Source organism: Nothobranchius furzeri, chromosome 13 (genome assembly GCF_043380555.1).
Source record: "Nothobranchius furzeri strain GRZ-AD chromosome 13, NfurGRZ-RIMD1, whole genome shotgun sequence".
In the NCBI taxonomy this organism is placed as follows: domain Eukaryota; kingdom Metazoa; phylum Chordata; class Actinopteri; order Cyprinodontiformes; family Nothobranchiidae; genus Nothobranchius; species Nothobranchius furzeri.
Window position 1 is genome coordinate 60,126,317 of NC_091753.1, and position 26,569 is coordinate 60,152,885.

Consider the following 26,569-nt stretch of genomic DNA (forward strand, 5'->3'; position numbering starts at 1 on the left):
AACAACATTAGAAATGTATCTTTGAGGGTTTTGTTTTGTCGGAAGTCGCTTCCTGTCAGACGGGATCAACAGGAAGTGGTTCCAAATGGAGGATCTATTGCTTCACCAGCTGCACCATAACTGTTGGTGAATCAGATGAAACACTCATCCACCATAGGGTTGGGTATCAGACTGTTTGCCATTGACATGACACGTGTGCAAGGCTGGATTCACCATACGGGCAACTGGGCAACACCTGTGCTGCGGTGATGTCACCTCAATGAACGTTAATGCTGCTGTGACACCAAGCCTTCCCCACTGAGGGACAATAAAGGGATTTTCGATTCTATTTATATTCTATTCTTCTATCTGTAATCTTTCCAGTTCCTGTTTTAAAGTAGGTGAAATATTTTTCACAGGCCAACAACATAAATAAAACACAGTAATTCTCTTAAATGAAAATGCAATCCTACCTTCTAACTTTCATGCTTTGGAGCAGAAAAAGTGCATAAAACCTAAATAATCGAATCCCAGTGTGCTCCACTCTGATTTCCTGTGATGCTCACCTGTTCCAGCCAGACACCTGCACCTGTGGGGTTGGCTCTGAGCTGAGGAAGAGCTGTGTTGTTCTGTTCATCTTCATCACAGACAACAGGTGCTCACACAGGTTTGTGCTGCTGAACATGGAGAGCAGCTAGACCACGCTGTTGGTCAGCGTGTCTGGAGGAGAGCTAAACACTACAGCAGCTCCAGAGTCAGACCGACTGGAGCTAAATTGTCTCAGTCTGGAATTTGGTCGGTGTGCTTCCTCTGTCGGCAGCAGATTACTGAGCTGTCAAAATCCCTTTCTGGGCTTCAAAGTCGGCTAATTGCTGAGTAAGAGGAGTGTTCTCAGTTTGTCCGAGACAGAGGAGGTAACGCCACAGACGCTGATGCTAGTAGCATGGATGCTAATGACTGTAAATTTGTGGATAGTTATTTTCTCTTCTTGCATTAATTAAACATGAATGTGGATACACTGCGACCTAGTGGAGAAATACTGTCACTGCACTACTAACACAATCACCATGCATGATGGGAAATGTAGTTTATTGCCAATGTACGCTTCGAAGCAGCATAGACCTATTTTAACACACATGAATCTCTCGCGGGCCGCACCAAATGATGTGGCAGGCCACATCTGGCCCGCGGGCCTTGTGTCTGACACATGTGACCAAGATAGTGGAATTATTTCTGTAGATGACCGGTCAATACGTAGTTCAATATATAGGTCAAAATTGACCCTTTCTGGATGTAACATATACATGCATATATATATTTATATATATTTATATTTATATATATATATATATATATATATATATATATATATATATATATATATATATATATATATATATATATATATATATATATATACATATATACATGCACAGGGTGGACCATTTATATTTTTTCTTGTGAAATTACCAAAAATTTTGATGTGTCACATGACCCTCTTTGTACTGAAAAAACAAAAGTTGGATTCAAGATGGCCGACTTCAAAATGGCCACCATGATCACCACCCCTCTTGAAAAGTTTGCCCCATCACATATACTAATGCGCCACTAACAGGACGTTAACATCACCAACCATTCCCATCTTATTAAGGTGCATCCATAAGAGTCGCCTACAAACCCACCTCCACCGCTTGGCGTTCCTTGAGCGTGTTTGAATTTGTATATGTATATATATATATATATATATATATGTATATATACATCTATATACATACATATACATATATGTATATATATATATACCTATATATATACATATATATAGGTATATATATGCATATATATATATATATATATATATGCATGTATATATATATATATATGTATATATATACCTATATATATACATATATATAGGTATATATATGCATATATATATATATATATACATATATGTATATAGATGTATATATACATCTATATACATACATATACATATATGTATATATATATATACATACATACATGCATACATATATATATATATATACATATATCTACATATACATATATATATACATATATCTACATATACATATATATATATATATATATATATATATATATATATATATATATATATATATATATATATATATATATATATATAAAAGACTACCGGTCAAAAGTTTTAGAACACCCCAATTTTTCCAGTTATTTATTGCAGTTTAAGTCCAGTGACCAGCTTAAAATGGTACAAAGTTAAGTGGTGAACTGCCACCATAGATATTTTCCTTATGCTGCACTTGGCATTTTCCGGGTTCCATACCTTTGATGCTCCTCGAAGTTTCCCGGATGAACTCATTTTTTTCCCTGTTCAATATGGCGTTGGGAAAGTGAGAGACTTCGGCTAATGTCACTCAGTTTGCCCAAAGTTAGCCCGCGGATGCTTTTCTACACACATTAAAGTTCGCCAACGCCAACCAGAGGCTGCAGGGAGACTTTTTCTTCTGGGCTTCCTGGGTGAGTGCTCTCTTGGCTGTAACAACCGAACTTGAAGCGTGTTGTTCGGCGAAGCTCTGCGCTCGTCCCGTCGCTAATAGCGGCTAATGTTAGCCGCTTCCAGCTCTCTTTCCGAGCTGATCAGGAAAAGACTCGATCAGCATCGTTTCTGTCTGCTGTGTGCAGATAACCGCCGCAGGCCAGAGGAGGGTTGGCCGTTTTCCCGTGTTTAGTCGCTCCAAGGTGCGGGAAGTCACTTGTGGGAAAAGTTGCGAAAAGTCGTGTAAACTAATTGTACCTGACGAGTGTTTATTTTCTAAATCCCTCTGAGCTCGGTGCTCGGCCTGGAGGCGCATCCAGGAAACGAGGTCGTTATCGGAGGAAAGGAAAGAGTTATTCTGGGGGCTTTGTGAAAAGTTTTATACAGATTTGTTATTTCTAAGTTGGATGACAACGTCGTGTGTGTGTGTGTTTATGTACTTATCTTGGTGTGTGTGTACATATGTGTGTGTGTGTGTGTGTGTGTTTATGTACTTATCTTGGTGTGTGTGTACATATGTGTGTGTGTGTGTGTGTGTGTTTATGTACTTATCTTGGTGTGTGTGTACATATGTGTGTGTGTGTGTGTGTGTGTGTGTTTATGTACATATCTTGGTGTGTGTGTACATATGTGTGTGTGTGTGTGTGTGTGTGTGTGTTTATGTACTTATCTTGGTGTGTGTGTACATATGTGTGTGTGTGTGTGTGTGTGTGTGTGTTTATGTACTTATCTTGGTGTGTGTGTACATATGTGTGTGTGTGTGTGTGTGTGTTTATGTACTTATCTTGGTGTGTGTGTACATATGTGTGTGTGTGTTTATGTACATATCTTGGTGTGTGTGTACATATGTGTGTGTGTGTGTGTGTGTTTATGTACATATCTTGGTGTGTGTGTACATATGTGTGTGTGTGTGCGTGTGTATGTGCATGTGTGTGTGTGTGTGTGTGTTTATGTTTATGTACTTATCTTGGTGTTTGTGTACATATGTGTGTGTGTGTGTGTACATATATATATGTGTGTGCGTGCATGTACATGTGTGTGTGTGTGTGTGTGTGTGTATGTTAGGGGTTGTATGAACTAGTCACTAGTCGACTTCACCGCTCTATAGTGACTTGTTATGCCTGTCATCGACTAGTCGCTGTCACGTGATAAGGACCGGCAATATGCAGTCCTGGGAAAAGACAGCAGCCTGCTGTCAGCAGGTGACAAGCTCCTGCGCGTCGGGAGGCAACGCGCTGTGCCAGAGCGTCGGTACTGACACCCGCCGTAAAACGGACATTTAACCAAATTGTGACCTTTACCCTCTTGCAATTTAACCTTCCCCTCACCCCCATCCTAACCTTAACCAGCGTGCGCATGCAAAGCTCTGATTGTTGACGCGCTCCAGACATCTGCGTCCTGAGCACGGCCACAGTAACATTATCAAATCAGGTGTTGCCACCTCAAAAACTAATTTAGCACGCGATCGTTCATGTCGGCTCATTTCCTTTTATGTTTTCTGTCTTTTATTTGTGCCTGATGCGTTTCGCTGCTGTGGATCGGGGCGCATCACCTGTTTTGTCCTCGGTGACGCACCTCACCGATGAGGCCGGTGAGCACTCCGCTGTTTTAGCGGTCGGTAGATCTTTTAGAACTGCAGTTCAAAGGTAACTCATGAGGTGAATATATATGAACCCAGGTAGCAGTTTCTCTTTAGGATTGAGAGGAGATGCAGGAAGATAATAAACAGGCAGGACAGAAAAATAGTCAAATAAAAACAAGTTAGTTTTTGTACCTGCTGGTTGCAACAAACAGACACCATTGAAGGTAATCAGAAGTGAGGAACAGAAAATGAAATAATTATTTTAATGTTTAGAGCAGCAGGAACTCCGAGAGGCTGCAGGCGCATCAGTGAGTTTGCTGCCGCTGCGCGGGGGTGGGGGGGGGGGGGGGGGAAGAGGGCTGAAGCAGGGGGAGGGGGGGGAGGGCTGAAGCAGGGGGAGGGGGGAGAGGGCTGAAGCAGGGGGAGGGGGGAGAGGGCTGAAGCAGGGGGAGGGGGAGAGGGCTGATGCAGGGGGAGGGGGAGAGGGCTGATGCAGGGGGAGGGGGGAGAGGGCTGAAGCAGAAACTACCGTTGTTAAAAGAAATGTGTTTAACTTTGAAAATGTGGGCGCAATTTTAAATTTTAACTGTCAAAAACTCCAGCGAACCAACCGACCCCCCCCCGTCGCTTCAGGTGTATGACGTCATCAACGACTAGTCAAAGTTGACTCGATTTTCATTACTTGACTGTCGATTCTAAAAAAAATTAAGTCATGCAGCCCCTAGTGTTTATATGTGTGTAGGGTTGTCAAGGTATGAAAATTTAACCTCACGGTTATTGTGACCAAAATTATCACGGTTTTCGGTATTATCGCGGTATTTTTTAAACGGTGTTGCATATGTTCAGAAAGCATTGATAGTCCTGTTCTACACAAACTGAAATAGTTCTGAAAAGGTTTAACAATGTTTATTAAACCTAAAATAACACAAAGCCTTAGCAAAAGTGCAACTTTTCACAAGTAAAGGAACAAACAGCTTCTTTTTCTGGAACATGTTACAGTAGTCAGTGCAGGTTTAAATGATACAAATCCAAACATTCAAAACATAAACAATATGTAAACAAATCAAAGAAACACCACTTGTTTTCTCATATACTTGTTTTCTTCATTATCAAAATGAAAATCTAAAACTCCAGTCCACACTTGACTTGAGCACTGTACAAGTCAACCTTAAAAAATATGTATTTAAAATAAATATCCACTTTAAACAACTTACTAAAATAACTACTACACTATGTAATCAAATCCAAATGTTCAAGTATAAATGGCATTGAATAAGTAAACAAATCCATGACAAGGAACTAATTGTTTATTTCTCTTCATCATCAACAAATAAGATGCTTCATCCAGCAACAGGGTGTCCGTGACACGGTTTAAATGCTGCCAGAGGACGCTGCGGCTGCAGTATATAGTGACTCGTTGCATTCTCCCTCAACCAAAAGTCCTCGCGTCATGCATTTAAGCTAAAATGCTAATGCTAACTTACCTTGCACCGGCTGTAGAGACGTGGGTGATGGTCACGCAGATGTGCCATTAGATTTGAAGTGTTGCTGCCTTCTGCAGACACTTGTTTCCTGCACGTTCTGCAAACGGGATAGCCGTCTTCTATTAACTGTCCCTCAGCATTTTTCAGAAATCCAAAATATACCCATACTTCCGATTTAGTCTTCTTTGAGGGCTGATGGATGTCCTGGGCGCTGCCGTCGCCTCCTTTGGCCGTTATTTCAGCTTCAAAGTTTTGGTGCCGTTGCAAACTAAAAAGTGCGCGCCGCGGGAACGTCAGCTGAAGCGACGGTGGCTGGTAAGGGTCACCGCGCCGAAACCGCGGCCACGGTAAACCCACCGAGATAATATAGTTTTTTAAAAACTGGACGGTTATTTTTATTGTCAACCTTTTTACCGGGGTTTACCGCTATACCGGTTACCGTGACAACCCTATATGTGTGTGTGTTGCAAGCCAGTGTTGTACCATTTTGTGCTCCAGCAGATCCTGTGCCTCCAGGAAGGAGCCTAAAGCAAAGAATGCTGCCTTGCTTGAAGGGCTTCTAAGAACAAAAATTGCACCTTTAACTACTTTCTGACCTAAGTGGATGAGGAGTGTTGACCAGTAAGATATCTGGGGTTGTAGAGGATGTGCATGACTTGGTGGTATGTGCTCATTTGTTATGACCACAAGGGTTAGTTGGCATTGCTGAGTTCTGGTGGTCTCGGTGCATGTCGGTCCACAGGGAATAGATACAAGGAGAGGTGTTTAATTCCTGGAACTGCCTCAGATTTCCTAGCAGTGAGAACGTTTCTCTGTCTGTAAAAGTATCCTGTTAACTCTGAATCAGTACTGATGTACAGATGTCAGCACTGAAATGAAAGTTTTGGAGGGTGCAGTGATGCTTTAGGAGAAAAGCTGTAATAAAACGGAATCGTAGCTAATAACGTAATAACAACGTGTTTTATGTGGTTCTTGTGAAAGGTTGAAGCAAGTACAGAAATATGTTCTCATTCAGACGCCAAAGGCTGATGAAATGTTAGCGCTGACCACGGTGCTTCAACCGAGATAGCAAATAGTTTCTAAATGATGACAGGAGAGGAACTGGCAGGAGACCAGGCTACCAGCCAGGACTAAAGCAAAGAAACCCCCTTCTCACTTTGGTGCTTGCTCATTAGCGTCGGCACGGCCCCAAAAAGGATCCAACGGCACCGGAATTTGGTTTCACACACAGGTCAGATCTGCGTTTTCGGTGCCGAGGCCGCTGTTTTTCTCAGACCTTCTCCCCAGCGGTCAGACCGGGACCGAGGCGACACTACGGACTGATTGGCCGGCTGAAATGACGCCTACCGCCTCCGATCTGCGAGTAAACTTCTGTCTGTAGCACAGAGCTGTGTGTGTGTGTGTGTGTGTGTGTGTGTGGCACAAGATTACAAGGACACACAGCAAATTAATAAAATGATGTGGTTCAGAGTCTCAAAGCAACACAGCTCGTGTTCGCCTGTTGTTGACCTTATGGGGCGGACTTTCCTGCGCGTATTAAACTCCGCCCACAGGCATATAAATCCTGAGAAGTCCCTCGGATTTATATACCGCCCGTCTGAGACCGAACTCACGCCATCCAGCCCGACCAAGCCCGACCGTGCCGACACTAATGTGTAAGCCGTTAAGCCACGACAAAAGGACCCGACCACAGAAACGCTAAACGAAGAGCCCCAGTTGTTGTGAAGCTGCAGCGTGAGCTAACGGTGGAGAATCAGGGAGGAGGATTACTAGCCAGTTCTCTCAGGACTGCGTCTCCTCCAACGTTTCCCAGATAGTGCTGCACACAGAGCAGGTCCCTGGAGCCTCTGAGTCTGCTTACATGGGAATACTTTACCAGGTCCCTGAGGTCCAGTGACCAAAGCCTACTGGTTGTTCAGCACCAGGCTAAAGGTCAAAGGTGACAGATCATCTGTTGCTGTGGCCCCCAGACTCTGGACCTCTCTCCTCTGAGCCTGAGATCAGTGGACTCAGTGGTCTCCTTTAAGAGCAGCTGAAAACACCTTTGTAAGCTGGTTTTAGTCTGACCTTCATCACCCTCTCCTTGTTCTGCTCTCCACACCTTTCCCTAGTATGAGGATTGCTGTAAAGACTCTGACACGAGTCAGTGACTCGATGCGACCTGCTGGGTTCCTTAGATAGGAACCTTGTTACTGACTGGCTTCATGACCCGACCTGTGTTGTTTACTGTGTGCAGGTCCTTGAGACGACTCTGGTCCTGATGTGGTCTCTCTCTCTCTCTCTCTCTCTCTCTCTCTCTCTCTCTCTCTCTCTCTCTCTCTCTCTCTCTCCCTCTCTCTCTCTCCCTCTCTCTCTCTCTCTCTCCCTCTCTCCCTCTCTCTCTCTCTCTCCCTCTCTCCCTCTCTCTCTCTCTCTCTCTCCCTCTCTCCCTCTCTCTCTCTCTCTCTCTCTCTCTCTCTCTCTCTCTCTCTCTCTCTCTCTCTCTACATTTTTTAATCACAAGAGTCTATTTTGGCTCATTTAAATGTATTTTTAATAATTTTCTAAATGTGTTTTTATATTTAAAATGTTTGTTTTTGTGAAGCTCCTCGTGATTTTTATCTTGAGAGGCGCTTTAGAAAATATCGTTTCTTCTTCTTCTTCTATGCAACCTTTTCATATTTTTAAACCATTGTCTTGAGCCTGCCTGTCCTAAAATGACCCTTTACAGGGTTGATGAAATGTCATCAGACCCTCTATGGCTAGAATATTGCACTTGCAACTTCAGAGTGGCAGGCTGTCACTGTTGGACTTAGAAGAAAATTGAGCTGACATACCTGGCGCTGCAGTCTGCCTCCAGCCCATCTCCTGCATGTTTTAGATCATGAACACAGCTGATTTGATTGTGCGGTGCTCTTCACGGCAGTGATGCGCCTCTTGCGCAGAGATGCGTGTGTGGCGCTGCGTCGGGAGGAGTTGGTCTGCTGGGGAGCAGACGTGGCAGCGGGAGTGCGCACCAGCAGGTGAAGCGCATCGATACCCAGACAGTCTGCTAGTGAGGAGTAGGGATGCACGTTTACCAACGTTTCTTTAACCAGGGCTGTAGCGAAGCCTCGACGAAGTCGACGGCTCGATTCTAAAAATTTGTCGACGTCAGATCCGGAAGTCGACGCACCGCGCCCACTTGTTGCATCCCCAGGAGTTTGTAAATAGAGGAGGAATCTGCCTGTTTTTCCTCTAGTTCGCCCTCTTCTCCGCCTTCACTAACATCTCCGCCAAATACCGAAGACCCGGAACAACGTCCGTCTGCTACTAGATTATTTTCCTGTTTTTCCCGCCTTCGTCTCCCGGCAACGGACAACAACTTCCGGGGTCAAATGCGCTGCTTCGTGTCTACCGCAGATGTAGAAAATCACCGGGAGCGCTTCTCCCTTCATTAAGGAGCTTCTTTCAGACATTAGGAGAGCTGTTTTGGTGGAAGCAGTCTCTCCTCCGTGCTGGTCTGTTTGCTGCTGGGTGTTTTTGGTTTATTTAAACTTGGTAACTTGAACTTAATGTTGGTAAAGCTACTGTTAGCATCTTCGCTAACAGCTTCTTGCGTTGGGATAAGCTGTTACGTTTTGGTTTAGAGTTCATCTTTTTTGTGGTGTAGATCTCCCTTTTATTACATTTAGAGTGTTGTGGGTTTTCGGTTTAGTGTAAAATATCACCTGAGTTTGGTTTAACCCGTAACACCACTCGCCTCACGCACATAAGTGACCAAAACAAAGCAGCATGGAGACACTCCATCTTCTACCACCTCTCAGGCAGCAGCCTGCACTCCCAAGTTCTACACGTCACCAGAACATAACCAACCAACACAATAAACGCAGTGTTATACAAAATGGAAGGCCTGTAGTGTTTATTCTCTTACAGTAAGAATTTATCAATTTTTTTGAGGAATTTATTTGAGATTTTCTGGTTTTTGTTAATTGTGCAATAGAAAAATAATCATTAGATTAATTTTCTAAATAGTCATTAGAATAGTCGACTATTTGATAAAATAATCATCAGAATAATCGTTTTAAAAATAATCGTTTACCCCCAGCCCTATCTTTAACCAGGTATTGACGCCCCTTAACGGTTAATAGCAGGTTAACTGGAAACCAACCCCATCCCCCGACGCACACCAACATTTGCCCCCTCTGTAAATAACACTTTTCTCGTCTACTCTTGTAAAAATAATTCTGACGCACAACTAAAGTCCCACACTCGTCACACTTATGAACCAGAAGTAAAGCGAGAGGGACGACAGACTCAGAAGGTGTTGGTCAGCGGACCGTCTGGCATCAGTTACACAGCACCGCTTGTGATTGCACAATTATAAGCACATTCTGGAGGCCACGGTTAAAAAAACAATTTTCTTACGTTGAACTAAATAATTACACGGACATCATGGCACACTGACCTGTTGCTGGTGTAACGAACTGGGGGTTTAATTACGACCAATCAGATGTGATGATTCTATATAAATATAGAACATCAAGCTGACTGATCTTTGAATGTTTAACCAGAAGAATTTAGGATTCTTGTCTGTCAGTGTTCCCCAGGGCAGCTGTGGCTACATCGTAGCTCATCACCTTGAGTGTGTGAACGGATGAATGATACACTGAGAGTGCGGGTCGGGTCATTATCATTTGTTCAGGGACCATAAACACACTTCGTATTGATTCAGACAGAGTCGAGTATGTAATTAAAAATAGACGGAGTGTGTGCCGCGCTGCCCGGCTGCACCAGTGACGAGCGTTACTGTGGCCGTGTGCAGAACGCAGCTGGAGTTCATGGATAATCAGCGGTCTGCCTGCCGCTCTGCATCTCTGCTCTAAAGAACCCCCGCTACGCTGAGTCCATATAAATAATATAATACAGGTAGAAACTGGGTCTCTGTGCTCCTCCTGGGTGTGTAAGTTAAGGGCATCAGGGGAGCTTGATAACCTTTAAGGGGAACCAAGTTGCTCTCCTGTAATTTGAACCCAGTATCTGAGTCCGGATCGGGGCTTGGATCGGGAAGTAAAGCCCGAGTCCCGATCAGTCTGAAACCACGTGATCAGGGCCGATTTCCGATCATGTGATGGGATCGGGACATCCTAGTTTGGTGTGACTAGAAAGTTGACCAAGAGTCTCTGACAAATAACTCTTAGGAGGCAGACATCATGGCAGACTGGCATGTTGCTGGTCTCGGCTCACTTTGCTGCATAGCTTCATTTCCGAGTTCTGTCAGGCTACGCGCTCCGACGTGGGGCTCATTCTGTTCACCGAGAACAAAAGCTCCCACGCTGCGCTCGTTCTTGACCACTACATCTGCATTCACAGTAAATGGATTTGATTCATGTCCGTGACGAACTCACCTCTTCTTCTGTGGTCTTTTGAGTCAACAGCACTCTTGTGCCCTCCAGTGGCATAGAATATATTGCAGCATTTGCTGGCATAGACATGAATACATAGACGTCCCATTGGGCGCTGGAGAGCGTAACAGCGTTGCCACCATCTTGGCTGGGTCTACCCTCTCTCCAAACCCAACTGGAGTCAGCGCAGAGGGAGTAACTATGCCCAGTGTACTGTTGAAAACGGATCATGTGGGACTTTTCTAGCCCACATGTTGGAATTTTATATTTTAAGGGAGAGTTAACGGTTAACCGAGTATTAACTGTTTAATTGCTACAATAACCAGTTAAACAAATGTTGGAAAACGTGCATCCCTAAAAGTCCGTTTATTTGATTAGAGGCCATAGAAACGTAAAATATCAGAACCTGGCACTGATGCCACCTGAGACTCCTGCTCACCCCCACCTAGGGTTGTCACGGTAACCAGTGTAGCGGTAAACCCCGGTAAAAAAGTTGACAATAATAATAACCGTCTTGTTTTTTTTAAAACTATTTCATCTCGGTGGATTACCGTGGCTGCGGTGTAGGCGCGGTGACCCTTACCAGCCACCGTATCATCTGCTGAAGTTGCCGGCGGCACATGCGCACTTTGTTGTTTACAACCAAAACTTTCTTGAAGCTAAAGCTGAAATAATGGCCAAAGGAGGAGACGGCAGCGCTCAGGACATTTATTATCCCTCAAAGAAGACAAAGTGGGAAGTACGGGCATGTTTTGGATATGTGAAGAATGCCGAGGGACAGCTGATAGAAGACGGCTATCCTGTTTGCAGCACGTGCAGAAAAAGTGTCTGTGAAAGGCAGCAACGCTTCAATCTCAGGACACATCTGCGTGACCATCACCCACAACTCTACAGTCAACGCAAGGCAAGCTAACGTTAGCACTTTAGCTAAAATGCGTGATCCGAGGATTTGGGTTGAGGGAGAATGCAACGAGTCGCTATATAAAGCAGCCGCAGCGCCGCTACCTGCATATAAACCGTGTCGCGGACACCGCCATGTTGAAATGACGCTATGCATTACGGGGCTCCCAGGGGCAGATAAGAGTTGGTCTCTCTCCGAGAATAATTATGAATTTAACAACGATTACTGCCTGATGACATTTTCCCACATCTGCAAAGCTCACTGGAAGGACACAAACCGAGGACGATATTTTCCTGATATAGGGTTTATTACTCAAGTAAGGGTAAAAAAGTATCTGATTAGAAGGCTACTTGAGTACTGAGTATCATCTGATCTAATATTGTTAAAATGGTGACACCAAACAGACATAAAATAAGAAGTTATGGGCAAATATTGGTATTTTAAAGACTAAAGGGGAAAAATGTAAACAAATAAACAACATAAATACAAAATAACACATTTTAGGCAACATTTAGACACAAACTGAGGACAATATTTCCTGATATACAGGGTTTATTTAGTTGTCTGAAAATGTAACACGTTTAAAAAAATACCGCAACAATACCAAAAACCGTGGTAATTTAGGTCACAATAACCGTGAGGTTACATTTTCACACCGTGATGACCCTACCCCCACCCCTAATGTCCACAGAGGAGGCGGACCCCTCCTGCTCTCCAGCGCTGCTTCACGAGGAACTCTGACTCAGGTCGTCCTTTTGTTTCCTCTGAAGCAGAAAACCCAGAGAAGTTTCAGCCAACTAGTCCCAACTGTCCCTCCAGGTAAAAACATAAAACCTAGAGGTTAGGTCTTCTGCTCCCCAGACCATCTGAAGCTCCAGCTGACGCCAGCAGCAGGAGTCTGAGCTCCAGACCAGAGCAGGAGCTTTCACACGGATGGTTTCAGTATCGTGACATCACCGTGTGAGGTTAGCAGGCCTGACTGCCCACACTGGTTGTAAACCAAAGCCTGATGCAGGTGGATGCTCACCTGCTGAGTCACATGGTGCTGAGCGTCTTTTGTGTGTGAAAAATGTGTTAAAACTAAAAGTCGCTCAGAAACGGATCAACGTAACGCTAACAAGAACATCCGTCTGCTTTAAAGCTGAATGGAAAAGGTCGAGCCTTAAATGTTTATGTAGTCACTGGTTCTTGCACAACCTCTGGCTGGAGTTGGAGCGTTTGTGTGAGCGAGGCCTGCCGGTGTGAAATACCGCGTCTGCACGCTAAAGTAAACAGATTCATCAGCAAACAGATAACCAGTCATGGACTAGTTAGAAAAGTCTGGATCAGGAACGCCGCCAGGCTGCGTTTGGGATCCGTTCCATTGTCAGTCACGTCCACGTGGGCTGCTTGTAGAAACGCATTTATTCACATGTAGGTCTAAAACACCAGCAGGTGCTGAACATCAGAAGAGACGGTCGCTTGCTGTTCTTTATATTTCATTAGAAAATGAAGGGAGTTACTGTGGTCTAAGTGTCTCTATTCTCACCTAAACACAACACAACTGTAAAGATAAGGCCAGCCTGGTTGTCCTGTCTCTGTGAGAGTCGTGTTATCACACAACAACACGTCAGATGAAGGCAGCCTGCTGGCATTCCTCTGAGAGTAAAAATACTCCAGGAACCGCTGCACTTAACGTATCGCAGCCAGAGACGCACAAACCTGCCAATCTGGAGGCCAAGTTTAAACAAAACATGCAGCGCCGCAGCCAATGGGAGTGCACGTTCAGAGCCGGTGGAGGAATGTGGAAAGTTCAACGATAAGGACGGCAGAGAAAGGAGAGCAGACGAATCAGCGAGGTTAAGATTACACAGATCAACCCAAGCTGGGATGACTTTCCTGAATGGAGTTCATCATTCATTCTTTTTGTTATTATTTAGAGCCGGTAGTGTGCCGTGTACCGAAAAATCCCCACAGCAACAAGCTTTATCTGCACAATCAAACCTCGCCCCACGTTCACTCACAAATAGAGAGGCTGCTTCCTCTCTCAGCTCCGAGGAAAACCATGAAAACCATTTTTCTAGAGTTCGATTCTGAGAACACATCAGGTAGAAACACTAGAGCATGATCACAAGTAAAAGACACAGAATACACCAAATATGAGCACCTCAAATTAAAGTCTGGTTCCCATGGAAACGGTGTAATATTTGTTCTGTTGGTCTGAAGAGCTGTGCTGCTGTTAGCCAATCAGAAGTGACCGTTCCATTTTTTTGACAGTGGATTACTAACGCACACTAGATGGTGCCAACAGTAGGGCTGGGGGTAAACGATTATTTTTAAAACGATTATTCTGACGATTATTTTATCGAATAGTCGACTATTCTAATGACTATTTAGAAAATTAATCTAATGATTATTTTTCTATTGCACAATTAACAAAAACCAGAAAATCTCAAATAAATTCCTCAAAAAAATTGATAAATTCTTACTGTAAGAGAATAAACACTACAGGCCTTCCATTTTGTATAACACTGCGTTTATTGTGTTGGTTGGTTATGTTCTGGTGACGTGTAGAACTTGGGAGTGCAGGCTGCTGCCTGAGAGGTGGTAGAAGATGGAGTGTCTCCATGCTGCTTTGTTTTGGTCACTTATGTGCGTGAGGCGAGTGGTGTTACGGGTTAAACCAAACTCAAGGTGATATTTTACACTAAACCGAAAACCCACAACACTCTAAATGTAATGAAAGGGAGTTCTACACCACAAAAAAGATGAACTCTAAACCAAAACGTAACAGCTTATCCCAACGCAAGAAGCTGTTAGCGAAGACGCTAACAGTAGCTTTACCAACGTTAAGTTCAAGTTAACAAGTTTAAATAAACCAAAAACACCCAGCAGCAAACAGACCAGCACGGAGGAGAGACTGCTACCACCAAAACAGCTCTCCTCATGTCTGAAAGAAGCTCCTTTATGAAGGGAGAAACGCTCCCGGTGATTTTCTACATCTGCGGTAGAGACGAAGCAGCGCATCTGACCCCGGAAGTTGTTGTCCGTTGCCGGGAGACGAAGGCGGGCAAAACAGGAAAGGAATCTAGTAGTGGACGGACGTTGTTCCGGGTCTTCGGTATTTGGCGGAGATGTTAGTGAAGGCGGAGAAGAGGGCGAACTAGAGGAAAAACAGGCAGATTCCTCCTCTATTTACAAACTCCTGGGGATGCAACAAGTGGGCGTGGTGCGTCGACTTCCGGATCTGACCTCGACAAATTTTTAGAATCGAGCCGTCGACTTCGTCGAGGCTTCGCTACAGCCCTAGCCAACAGTAGGCCCAAACTGCAGTTTTCCTTGAATTATTATTATTTTTATCTCTACAAATACATATAATACTGGACACTTGACTGTCTGTTGACCTCTGACATTGCTGTGGACACATGGAGGCTTAGGACATCGTTAGAGACACACAATACGATAGACTCATACAGTGATGCGAGATGGTAAAAAAATTAAAGGAACAGTGTGTATGTAGATTAACTGAATGGTGAGGTAAAAAATTGTGTAAATGAATGTGAAGAACAGTAATGTGAAATTATAAAAATCACAAAATTGTATATCAGAAAAATGAATTTGATTGTAAAAATTAAAAAAAAGGCGTAAAAGTTTGATATACAAAAAACTTGAATTAATCTAAGCGGTTGTAACAGCTCTTTGCTGATATAAAACATGTCACATCATCAATGCCAGCCAAGTCCGTTCATAAACGTAACATGGACTAGGACATAATTACATGTAGGTAGGCAGCCACGCATTCACCCAGAACCTGCATAACTGGAGTCAGATCGCAACTCAACCCACCCAAGCCCCCCACCCCCGTACGGTTGGAGGTGTATACGCTGCTCTAGGGCTGGTATCACCATAACGTTTGCGTAACCCTTGTGAGGTTTGACTTGATTTCTGTGGACCCACTTGTACACGAGATCTTTTTGACCTTTGGTGATGTTGATCTGATACACGACAGGTGAGAGTTTATCAGCGATTAGGTACGGTTCTGACCACTTTGGTAGAAGCTTCTTAGCCAGTCTCCCAGTGGTGACCTTCGTCTCAACAGTCTGACTGGACTGTGAGCAAAGTTGTAGAATCAGGCCTTAGCCTCCATGTGAAGTTCAGCATGTGAGGCCTTCTGATCATAAGCCCTCCTGCCCTCAGCTGGTTTCCCCAGATCCATCTCTGCAAACGAAAATGCTGCAAGCAGATGGTCCTTCAAGTTTTCCAAGTACTGATCGTTAGTGCAAGCCAGAGCAGCACTGGTCTCAACTGACTGATAGAGCAGGTGGAGCAGCAAGGTCATCTGTCTACCCGTCATGATCTCAAACAGGGAGGTGCCCGTAGACTCATGAGGACTGGCTCGAATAGCTACCAGGACCAACGGAAGCTTCCCATCCCCGTCTCTGTGAGTACCTTGCCCCTGCTGGATTTAGTCAGGGGCCCCACCCAATCAAATTGCAGGTCAGACAACGCTGAAGACGGTCCCCTGCTCTGAAGAGGAGCTCTGTGGATGGGATTTGAGGGCTGAAATTGACAACAAACCAAACAGCTCTGGATGTAGTCCGAGATGTCTCTACGCATCCCTGGCCAGGAAGCAACCTGGCTCTGGGCTCCAAACGTGGCTTGGACCCCTTTGTGTCCAGCTGAGGGAGAGTCATGTACTTACGCGATCATACCTCCCTTAGGGATGGAGGCGCCACAAGAACAGGCAATGATGGAGGCTTAGAAACGTGCATAAGCACCCCTTAACCATTCTCAGTGTGACTTGAACACGAACGACAGCACGGAGCTCAGGAACTGAACCAAGCTTGGCAGAAGAAGGTAGATGGGCTGCAGGATCAGAAAAGTACAGGATCATCCTGCTGACTGCAGGTCCTGAGACTGGAGACTGACCAGGTCGTGGTCAGAAAAGACCGGGAAGTTACCAAGGCATCGAACGCCATGAAAAGGTCTCTGTTTAACGGGCTTTGGGTTGGAAGTCAAGAACCCTTTACTCTTCCAAGAGGGCAGATGGCAGGTGAAACTGAGCCGAGCGTAGTCCGAGTCAGTGCAGATCACCAGCTTGTGTACACCATCATCGGCTGCATGTTGTAGGACTATTAGGATCCCGGCCACCTCTGCAAACTGGGAGGTCTGAGGGCCCAAATGGTAGCACCAAGAGTCTTTCTGGTCAGCGCTCAGCCAAACAACACCTGTGACCGAACTCAGTTCAGCACCTTGTCGAAAGGAGCTGCCTCAACGTACACTGTTGGCATGCCCTCACAGAGAGCTAGGTCAAAGTAGTGATGATTGGGGTTCAGCAGGGTCTGGGGAGGGTTAGCTGGTAGGACTGATGCAGAAGTGTTGTACAAGCAGTGCCGCAGCCAGACCCATGCCAAGAGGGCTACGGCGGTTCTGAGCATAGCGCACCTCGATATCAAAGCTCTGAAGAGCTAACAGCCATGACACAATGTGTGCATTGGTCATCACACCATCTCTGATGTGTTGACTATTCAAGAAGGTCACAGGCTGATGTTGAGTTTCAACAATGATTTTCTGTCCACTGATGTAGTTGGAGAAGAGTTTACCTGCCCACATGGTGGCCAGCAAAGCTTTTTCACAGTCAGAGTAATTTACCTCAGCACTGGACAAGATCTTGCTTTTGTAGCATCACCAGCTTTGTCCAGCTGGAACCCTCCGTGAGAACTGTAAGGAAGCATCATCTCAGCCCTGAAGTGGCTGCTGGTTTTCTCGAAGGTTTTAGAAAGATCCCTCCCCCTCCGGTACCTGCCTCTTGTGATTTTACTGTCAGTGATTTTAACAGTAGACTGAAATCCGCTCTCGACCTGCTCGCTCCACTTAAAATCATAATCTATATTCAAAGTGTGCTTCACCGTGGAGAAATGAAAATCTAAAGAAACTAAAGAGAAACTGCAGCGTTGCAGAGCGGAGATGGAGAAAGAGTAAAACAACTATAAATCATCAAATATATACAGAGCTACTTAAATCATATGAAAACGCTGTGAGAAATTCAAGAAACACACCTTTCCAAACTCACTCTAGACAACAAACACCATCTTTGTTCCCTCCTCTCCATGATTGATGTCAAGTTGTTGTTGTTGTTGTTGTTATTGTTGTCGTTAGCCTCAAGGGCAACATGCCGATTATCACTTGTAAGTGGCTTTGGACAAACGTGTCTGCTAAATACATAAACACAAACAACATAAACATAAATAAAGCTTCTTACAGCCAAACTGATGTGATGGAGCAGATTAGTCCCAGCCCAGCTTCTCTGCTCCAGAACCAACGCCTCGCATGAGCAGTCGTTGGTTCTGGAGCCAAAAACGAGCCTTCAGGCTGAGCTGGCATCCCAGGAATGTGCTGGGAGTCCAGCTCCAACTAATGTTTCTAGCTCCAGCAGGCAAACATCTAGGCTCCAACTGTTAACAGCACAGTTATCTCACACACACACACACACACACACACACACACACACACACACGCACGCACGCACGCACGCACGCACGCACACACACACACACACACACACACACGCACACGCACACACACACACTTCTGTCTTTCTATCAGAGTGAGGACCCTCCATTGACTTCAAACCAGTTTTGTGGTTTCACCATGCCTAACCATAAACATAACTAACACTGATCTATTCCTAACTAAAACTTATTTCACACCATACCTCTAACTGGTAGAGTAAGCTTCTGGTATGCTTCTAAAATAAAGTGAGGACCCAAAAATGTCCTCACTTTGAAAAAGCTGAACTCTTCTTTCTGCCTGTTCATCACGGCACATTCACATGGGAAGCCTAAGCCACGCCTACTTCCAGACCATGGGTCCCCTACAGTGAAAAAGAATGGGAGTCTGAGCCGTTGAAGGTTATTTCTGATCCCATTTGATATGTACCATGGATTTCACATATGATGTCTGTAAATTTTACAGACAATCCAATTCAAGTTTATTTATATAGCACCAAATCACGACGAGTACTTCACACAGTGATGATGGAGTCCGTCGAACTTATGCTGACATTTATTGGTTGGTAACAAGATGGCGCCTGTGCTTGGCTTAGCCGCGGTCACCGGCCACTTTTTCAAACTTTTCTCCACTAACCTCCTCTTTTCCACCTTGCTCCTGTCTGCGATCCTCTTCAGTAGTGTCCCTGCTACCATCTCCAATGATCGCAACACTCTTTTGTCCTTCCGTTCGTTCACGATCGCCCAACATGCACCGAGGACGTACCTTCCTGTTTGTTTACCTGAGCGGCACACCGGCCCGGAACCAGTCGACGGTCCCGAGCTGCCAGCCTCCGACTATGTTTGTCCGGTCCCGGGAAAACGTTGGAGGAAAAGAGGTAAACGAGCAGGAATCCAGGTGAGAATAAGACTTCTCTTAAAGCGTGGTTTATCTGGTAAACATCGGCGTGATCTTCTAGCTTCTCTTCCTTTGTTTGGTGACCTGAGCGCCACTTCCGCATTCCTGCCAGGCCATTTCTCCGTCCAAGTATTTTAAGGTCGGTTTATCCTCGTTCCTCAGTGGTTTCTCCTCCTGTTCCCTCTATAAGTGGTTTTTATAAACACCATGGATCTAACCCTGCTAATTTATGTCCACTAACTCCAGCTGTTTCTGTAGTTTCTGATTCCTCCACCTCACTCAGTATGGCTCTATTAAATACCCGCTCTGTTAACAATAAGTCCTTCCTGCTCAATTATCTAATTCTGTCTAAAAACCTGGATTTTCTGTTTCTGACTGAAGTTTGGCAGCAAACATCTGATTATTCTGCTCTGATTGAACTCTGCCCGAGTGGTTATTCTTTTCTTAGCCAGCCCCGGGGTTCTGGTCGTGGTGGAGGCCTAGCTGTTGTTTTCAGAGACCATCTTCCATGTAGCTCTACAACCTCTGGTCACGTTGCTTCCTTTGAACTGCAGCTGATTAAAGTCGGGCGTAAGGACCCGTTCTACTGTGCTGTGGTCTATCGTCCACCTGGTCCAAACAGCTCTTTCCTTCAGGAGTTTAGTGACTTTCTATCCTCCACTGTGAAGCTGTCCAGACTGGTGATTGTTGGTGACTTTAACATCCACGTTGATGATCCCTCTGATCACTTTGCCATGAATTTCTCCAGCCTTATGGACTCCTTCAGCTTTACCCAGCATGTTTCTGGCCCCACACACACCAGGGGGCACACTCTAGACCTTGTTTTTACCCTGAGTATAAATGCTGACAGTGTTTGTCCTGAGGACGTTTATACTTCAGATCACCATTGCATTTTCTTTAACTCTTCAGTTTCTGCGTCCCCACCTCCTGCTCGCCGTATGGTTAGTTCTCGTTTTCTTAATGAGAGCACAGCTAGCAATGTTTCTGCTGCTTCTGATCCACCCTGTTCTTCTGATAACGACCCAGATTCCTTAACTTCTCAGTTTAACGAGCACTGCCTCTCCATTCTGGACAACATCTGTCCTGTCAGAACCAGATCAGTTCCTGCAGTGAACCCTACTCCCTGGTTTAATGACAGCCTTCGCAGCCTGAAGCACCAATGCAGAAAATCTGAGCGTTTGTGGAAGAAAACCCATCTCCACGTCCATCTGCTGCACCTAAAGGATCTTCTGACATCCTTTAACTCTGCAGTCAGAGACGCCAGGGTTTCCTATTTCTCCAACCTGGTGTCCCAGAGCAAAGGGAACCCCAAGGTGCTGTTTAACACCATCAGCAGCATCGTCTCTCCTGCCTCTCCTACAGCCTCCATCCACTCTGTTACAGACTGTGAGAACTTTCTGTCTTTCTTTGTGGACAAAGTCAATAAGGTTAGATCTAGCATCTCTCCTTCAGCCTTATCGCTGCCTCTGCCGACTCCAACCAGGCCCATCATCCTAGACAGCTTTGCTCCTGTTTCTTTGCCTGAGTTAACACACCTGCTTAGACTCTATCAAAACCTGGATGGTGGGAGCTTTCTTCAGCTGAATGAAGATCAGACTGAGATCCTCATCTGTGCCCCAGACAAGCTGGTTCCCAAAGTCAGAGACTCTCTTGGTCAGCTTGCTTCTCACACCAAACCTTCTGTCAGGAATCTTGGCGTGACCTTTGACCCAGCTCTCACCCTGGATTCTCATGTCAGTTCTCTTGTTGGCTCTTCCTTCTTCCATCTCAGGAACGTTGCTAAGCTGAGTCCCATTCTGTCCCGCTCTGAACTTGAGACAGTTCTCCACACCTTCATCTCCTCACGCTTAGACTACTGTAACTCTCTTTTCACGTGTCTGAGCAGAACCTCCCTGAACCGTCTACAGGTGGTTCAGAACGCCTGTGCTCGGCTTCTGACCAAGTCCTCCAAACACACCCACATCACCCCGCTTCTCCTCCAGCTTCACTGGCTGCCAGTCAACTTCAGGGTTCATTTCAAGATCCTGGTTCTGGTCTATAGGGCCTTACATGGACAAGCACCATCTTACATTGGTGATCTTCTTAGTCCCTACACCCCCAGCAGGTCCCTGAGGTCCAGTGATCAAAGCCTACTGGTTGTGCAGCACCAGGCTAAAGGTCAAAGGTGACAGATCACCTGCTGCTGTGGCCCCCAGACTCTGGACCTCTCTCCCCCTGAGCCTGAGATCAGTGGACTCAGTGGTCTCCTTTAAAAAGCAGCTGAAGACTCACTTGTTCAAGCTGGCTTTTGTATGACCTTCTTCACCTCTCTCTCTTTATTCTGCTCTCCCCACCTATCCCACCTTCCTCAGGATCCACTGGTTTCCCTCTTTCCTGTTCACTCTCTCTCTTTCTTTACATTTTAATCACAATTGTCTGTTTTTGCTCATTTTAAATATATTTTTAAACATTTTCTAAATTCTTTTTTAAATTTTTACATTTTTTGTTTTTGTGAAGCGCCTCGTGATTTTTATCTTGAGAGGCGCTTTAGAAATGATATTTTTTTCTTCTTTCTTCTTCTTTCTTCTTTCTTCTTCTTCTTCTTCTTCTTCTTCTTCAGGTAGAGAGTTCCACAGCTTTGGGGCAGCATGTACTAATCCTCGTTCACCCCGTGATTTGTAACGCCTCCGGTGAGTGCAAAGCAGCAGGAGGTCAGCCGACCTCAATGTGCACGTGGGTACATATGGAGTGAGCAGGTCAGAGAGATAGGGAATTGCCAGGTCATTGAGTGCTTTAAAGACAAAAGTCAGTAGCTTCCAGGACAGGGGTAATATGGCTACATCGGTGCATGTTTGTCAAGAACCTGGCAGCAGCGTTCTGGACTACCTGCAGCCGATTCAGGGCAGAGACCGGAGTGCCAACTAGGAGGGCATTTGTATAGTCCAGGCGAGAGGTAATGAAAGCATGGATGACTGACTCCAAATGCCTCCGCTTCAAGATTGGTCTAAGGCGAGTAAGGCGGCAAAGCTGGTAAGAGCAAGCCCTCATGACTGAGTTAATCTGTGGGGCCATTGAGAGTTCAGCATCTAGCTTTACCCTGAGCCTTGTCACGTACTGTTTAGGGTTGAAGGTTAAAAGGTCACAAACAGAGTGAGAGCCATGGTGATTGCGGGGGTCTAAACTATAGACTCAGTCGTCCTTTCATTTAACTAAGAAACTGGATGCCAGCCAGCCCTTCACAGTATATTTCCACGACATTTGCCTCATTTAGAAACACATGAAACCAACATCATGCCCTGCTGATTTCATTCCTACTATCTTGTTAGTCAGGATGTTTGACCAAATGGGCCCATGCATTGTAGATTTTATAAATGTATCTCTACAATCTGGCTCTGTACCATCTGTTTTCAAACATGCAGTTATTGAACCCATCCTTAAACCCAGTCTGGACTCATCTCAGCCTAAAAACTACAGACCCATTTCTAAATGACCCTTTATCTCTAAAACATTGGGAAAGGTTGTGGCAGATCAGCTGATGACTTTTCTGGAACTACACAACAGCTTTGATCATTCCAACCTGGTTTTGGTAAAAAGCGTTCAACAGAAACAGCTTTGCTTCAAGTTTCCAGTGACATCATGATGGCTGCAGACAACAGGGAGTTTACAGTGTTAGTATTGTTAGATCTTCTGCAGCTTCTGACTCTGTTGATCACAGCACCTTCATTAACAGACTTGGTGACTCGGTGGGGATCTCTGGAACTGGTCTAGACTGGTTTAGATCGTACCTTTCTAACAGAAGTTACAGGTTCTGTAGAAACCAAATCATGTCAGATTCTACCCATCTGTTCTGTGGGGAACCCCAAGGCTCTGTTTTGGGTCCACTGTTGTTTCTGCTGTACACACACCCTCTTGGACAGATAATTGATTCTTTTCATAATGTCTCTTATCACCTATATGCAGATGATATTCAGCTGTTCTGCTCTTTTAAGGATTCTGAGTTCTATAAACTGAATGACTAGAGTGTCTATCAGCGATCTCCAGCTGGCTAGAAGATAACTTCCTTCTGTTAAACTCTGAAAAGACTGAATGTCTGATCGTTGCCCCTGAGAGCACGGTTCCCCTGATTAGTCAAAAACTTGGTCATTTATCTTCTGCCATCATGACAATCTTAAGGAATTTGGGTGTTTTTGACCAATCAATGTCCAATGACCAATTGGGCTGCATGGTGGCGCAGTGGTTAGCACTGTTGCCTCGCAGCACGAAGGTTGCAGGTTCGAAACTCGGCTCGGCCTTTCTGCGTGGAGTTGCGTGTTCTCCCCATGCATGCGTGGGATTTCTCCGGGTACTCCGGTTTCCCCCACAGATCACAACATGTCCTATAGGTTATAAACTGTTAGTCGCTTTGGATAAAAGCGTCTGCTAAATAAATAAACATAAACATCAATGTCTCTTGAAGGCCACTCAGAAACATTGGTCCGCAACAGTTTTTATCACTTAAGAAATATCTCCAAACTGCGAAGGTTGGTGTCAAAACATGAACTTTAAATGGATCTTCATGCCTTTATCTCCTCTCATCTAGATTCTTCACGTGTTAACAAAAAAGCCCTTCAAGTGCAGCCTGTGACGTTCTAATCTAGTCAACTTCCAACGTCTCTCGGCTCTGCGGCATGTCCTTCTGAGACTAAATGTTCGGATTAATCCAAGGACTTTTCCTCTTGTTAGATAAAACAACCTTCTTAACAGGTGCTACTATATCTGAGATACTCCAGCATTGCTAGTTCAGTTATTGGATGAACAAGCTTTGATCAGCTGCTGTCATAATCTAGAAAGTCCATCCACTGCTGACTGATTAATGACACGTCTCTTTGATTTTAGGTTGAGGGACAGATTCAACATTAGATAGGACATTAAAGAAAATGCAGCTGTGGCCACTCACATGAACCTCTTCAACATGTAAATGATGATTTTTAGTCCCAAGGAGAAAGCAAGATCTAGCGTGTGGCCCGTTTTGTGTGTGGGGCCTGAAACATCGGCGTCATAGTCTTCTGGAGCCCTTCCCAGTTTGTTTTTTGTGATTCAAAAATGTTGGAAAGGAGAGAGCTTTGGGAGACGTAGGAGACCAGCAGAGACATTGTCAGTTTCCAGTTACGTGACAACACCATCAATTAGAAACATCTTGCATGTGCTGCTGACACAGATTCCTTGTGATTCTGGTGTAGGTTTAATTTTTGACTTGGAGTGAAACACTGGTCCGTGTTTAACTGCTTAATAAAAACATGTCTGACTCATTTGTAGGAGAATTTCTGAGAATCACGTTTTAGCTTGAGAATAAAACCTGACTGGAAGCTGATCAAATTAGAATGAAGGTAGACGAGGGTGAAGACGGTGGTAATACGTCTGCAGCTTCTGGATCCTGAGGGACATTTTAAACTCCATATTCAGTTTGAAGTTGGCTGCTGGATAGCAGTAAACCCTTCCGATGTCCGGAAAACACCCGATTGCAGCATCTAGTGATTTCATGGAGCCTTTGGAGTTTGTTGATTTATGTTTTCATTCTGCGAAGGGAAGCTTGTAACAGAATAATAAATCTGCAACCACCACACCCAGGATTATTAACTGTTGCTATCTCACTCCTCTGTCCCGACTGTTTGAGGGTGGTACTGGCGTGCAGTGCTGTTCTCTAATCCAGTGTCTTGATGTGTTTGGGTTTGCCGCTGTGTTTTTGGCTCTGAACAATTTTCCCAGCTAGTTCCTGGATGGGTCTCACTTAACTTCAAACACTCCTGCTGTGAAAGACAGCAGTCTTCAAGGCAGCATGACTCATGGCCTTTATTTCATGACCCACCCGGACCTCCTGAGTTCGCTCAACCACCCACTGCGGCCCGCCTAATCTCACATCCACACTTTCCTTTTATGGTTCTGTGTTGTTGGTCTTTACTGAAGAAGAAGAAACGAGAGGAGAACGCACCAACAGGCAGAAACGGTATTCAGATCTGCTTCTGGCCACCAGCAGGCATCTGTTTCACTACGTTGTTGAAACAAGCTTCTCTTCTATCAGCAGGATGTGGTTAATAAAACCATAGTGACCAGTGGTGTGTCTATGATTTAAGTCTCTGCCACAAAACCATTTAGTATGCAGTAGGGATGTGTATTGGTGAAAATCTGGCAATACAATATGTATTACGATACAGGGGAGACGATACAATATATCACGATATATTGCGATACATTCAGTCATACCATTTAGGTGATTTTTTTTGACTAAATTTATTATAGGAAAATTCAATAAACAGTCCAAACTGATACTTAACATGTTTAACCGTAACAGAGGGATTTGCATTTCAATGGTAGAAACAAAACCCATTGCACACTGCTGCCAACTAGTGGTCAGTGTTTGAATTGCACCACAAGAAAAGAAAATACACAAATGTTTCCATGTAAGATCTTCCAAAAATTAGATACACGACTTTTGAATATCAATACATTTCTGCAAGATATCGATATTTTCGATACACAGCTTTTGATTATCGATATAATATCGCTGGGGGAAATATCACGATATATTGCCATAATCAACATTTTCTTACATCCCTAGGATGCAGCAGTTTCTTTTCTGGTGACTGGAAAAGGCCAGTGGTTCAGCTGAACAGGCACTGGGAAATCCTGTTGTTTTCGCTGGTAATTGAATGCATCATAACTGGAACCGTAGCTTGCTGCTGATTATACACGTGTTTACAGCTGACCTTTTACTTAAGGAGGCAGACCGTTACTGGCTGTAATATCTCACATGGGCAATATGGAAATGTGTGCAAGATTTTATGGACCCTAAGAGACGAAGACTGACCGACTGACGGATCGATTCAGCTCACTCATCTATGCTGTGGGGGACTGGTGTCCAGGTCTACCCCGGAATACCTATGAAACTAAATATTAATGTGTAACAAGACACTTAACACTTCAAAAAGAAAAGTCCAACATGATGATGCAAATAATCTTTATTCTAAGCACTGTTGGAGGTTTTGCCACTGACTGAAGTCTCCTCAGACCTTAAAACAATCTTTAACTGTACTAGTTAAACATAAACATGAACTAAATGATGTCTTTTGAATTGCTTATTTACTGTAAGTGCAATTCAATTCAAGTTTACTCATTTAGCTCCAAATCACTACAAGAGTCACCCGAAGGCCCGTCACACAGTAAACATCCCATACAGTTTAAGCCAATCAGTAACAAGTTTCCTATATAGGATTTCCTATAGGAGGATGGCTGTAAAGACACGGACACGAGTCAGTGACTCGATGCAACCTGCTGGGTTCCTTATACAGGAAACTTGTTACTGACTGGCTTCATGAC

General features: G+C 44.6%; 1 protein-coding gene across 4 annotated transcripts in view; it reads left to right on the forward strand.

Annotated features, from left to right (window-relative positions):
* Positions 1-2,352: 2,352 nt before the first annotated feature.
* pak4 (p21 protein (Cdc42/Rac)-activated kinase 4) overlaps positions 2,353-26,569 on the forward strand; it is a 59,578-nt gene continuing 35,361 nt past the window's right edge. Inside the window, exons 1-2 of one of the 4 annotated variants that reach the window (XM_054742262.2) lie at positions 2,367-2,502; positions 21,837-21,906. The gene's annotated coding sequence lies outside the window, so the exon portion shown is untranslated. Of the gene's footprint in view, positions 2,503-19,244; positions 19,377-21,836; positions 21,907-21,965; positions 25,895-26,569 lie in introns of those variants that run through there. The other 3 variants (XM_054742261.2, XR_011516106.1, XM_054742264.2) reach the window with 3 other exon arrangements.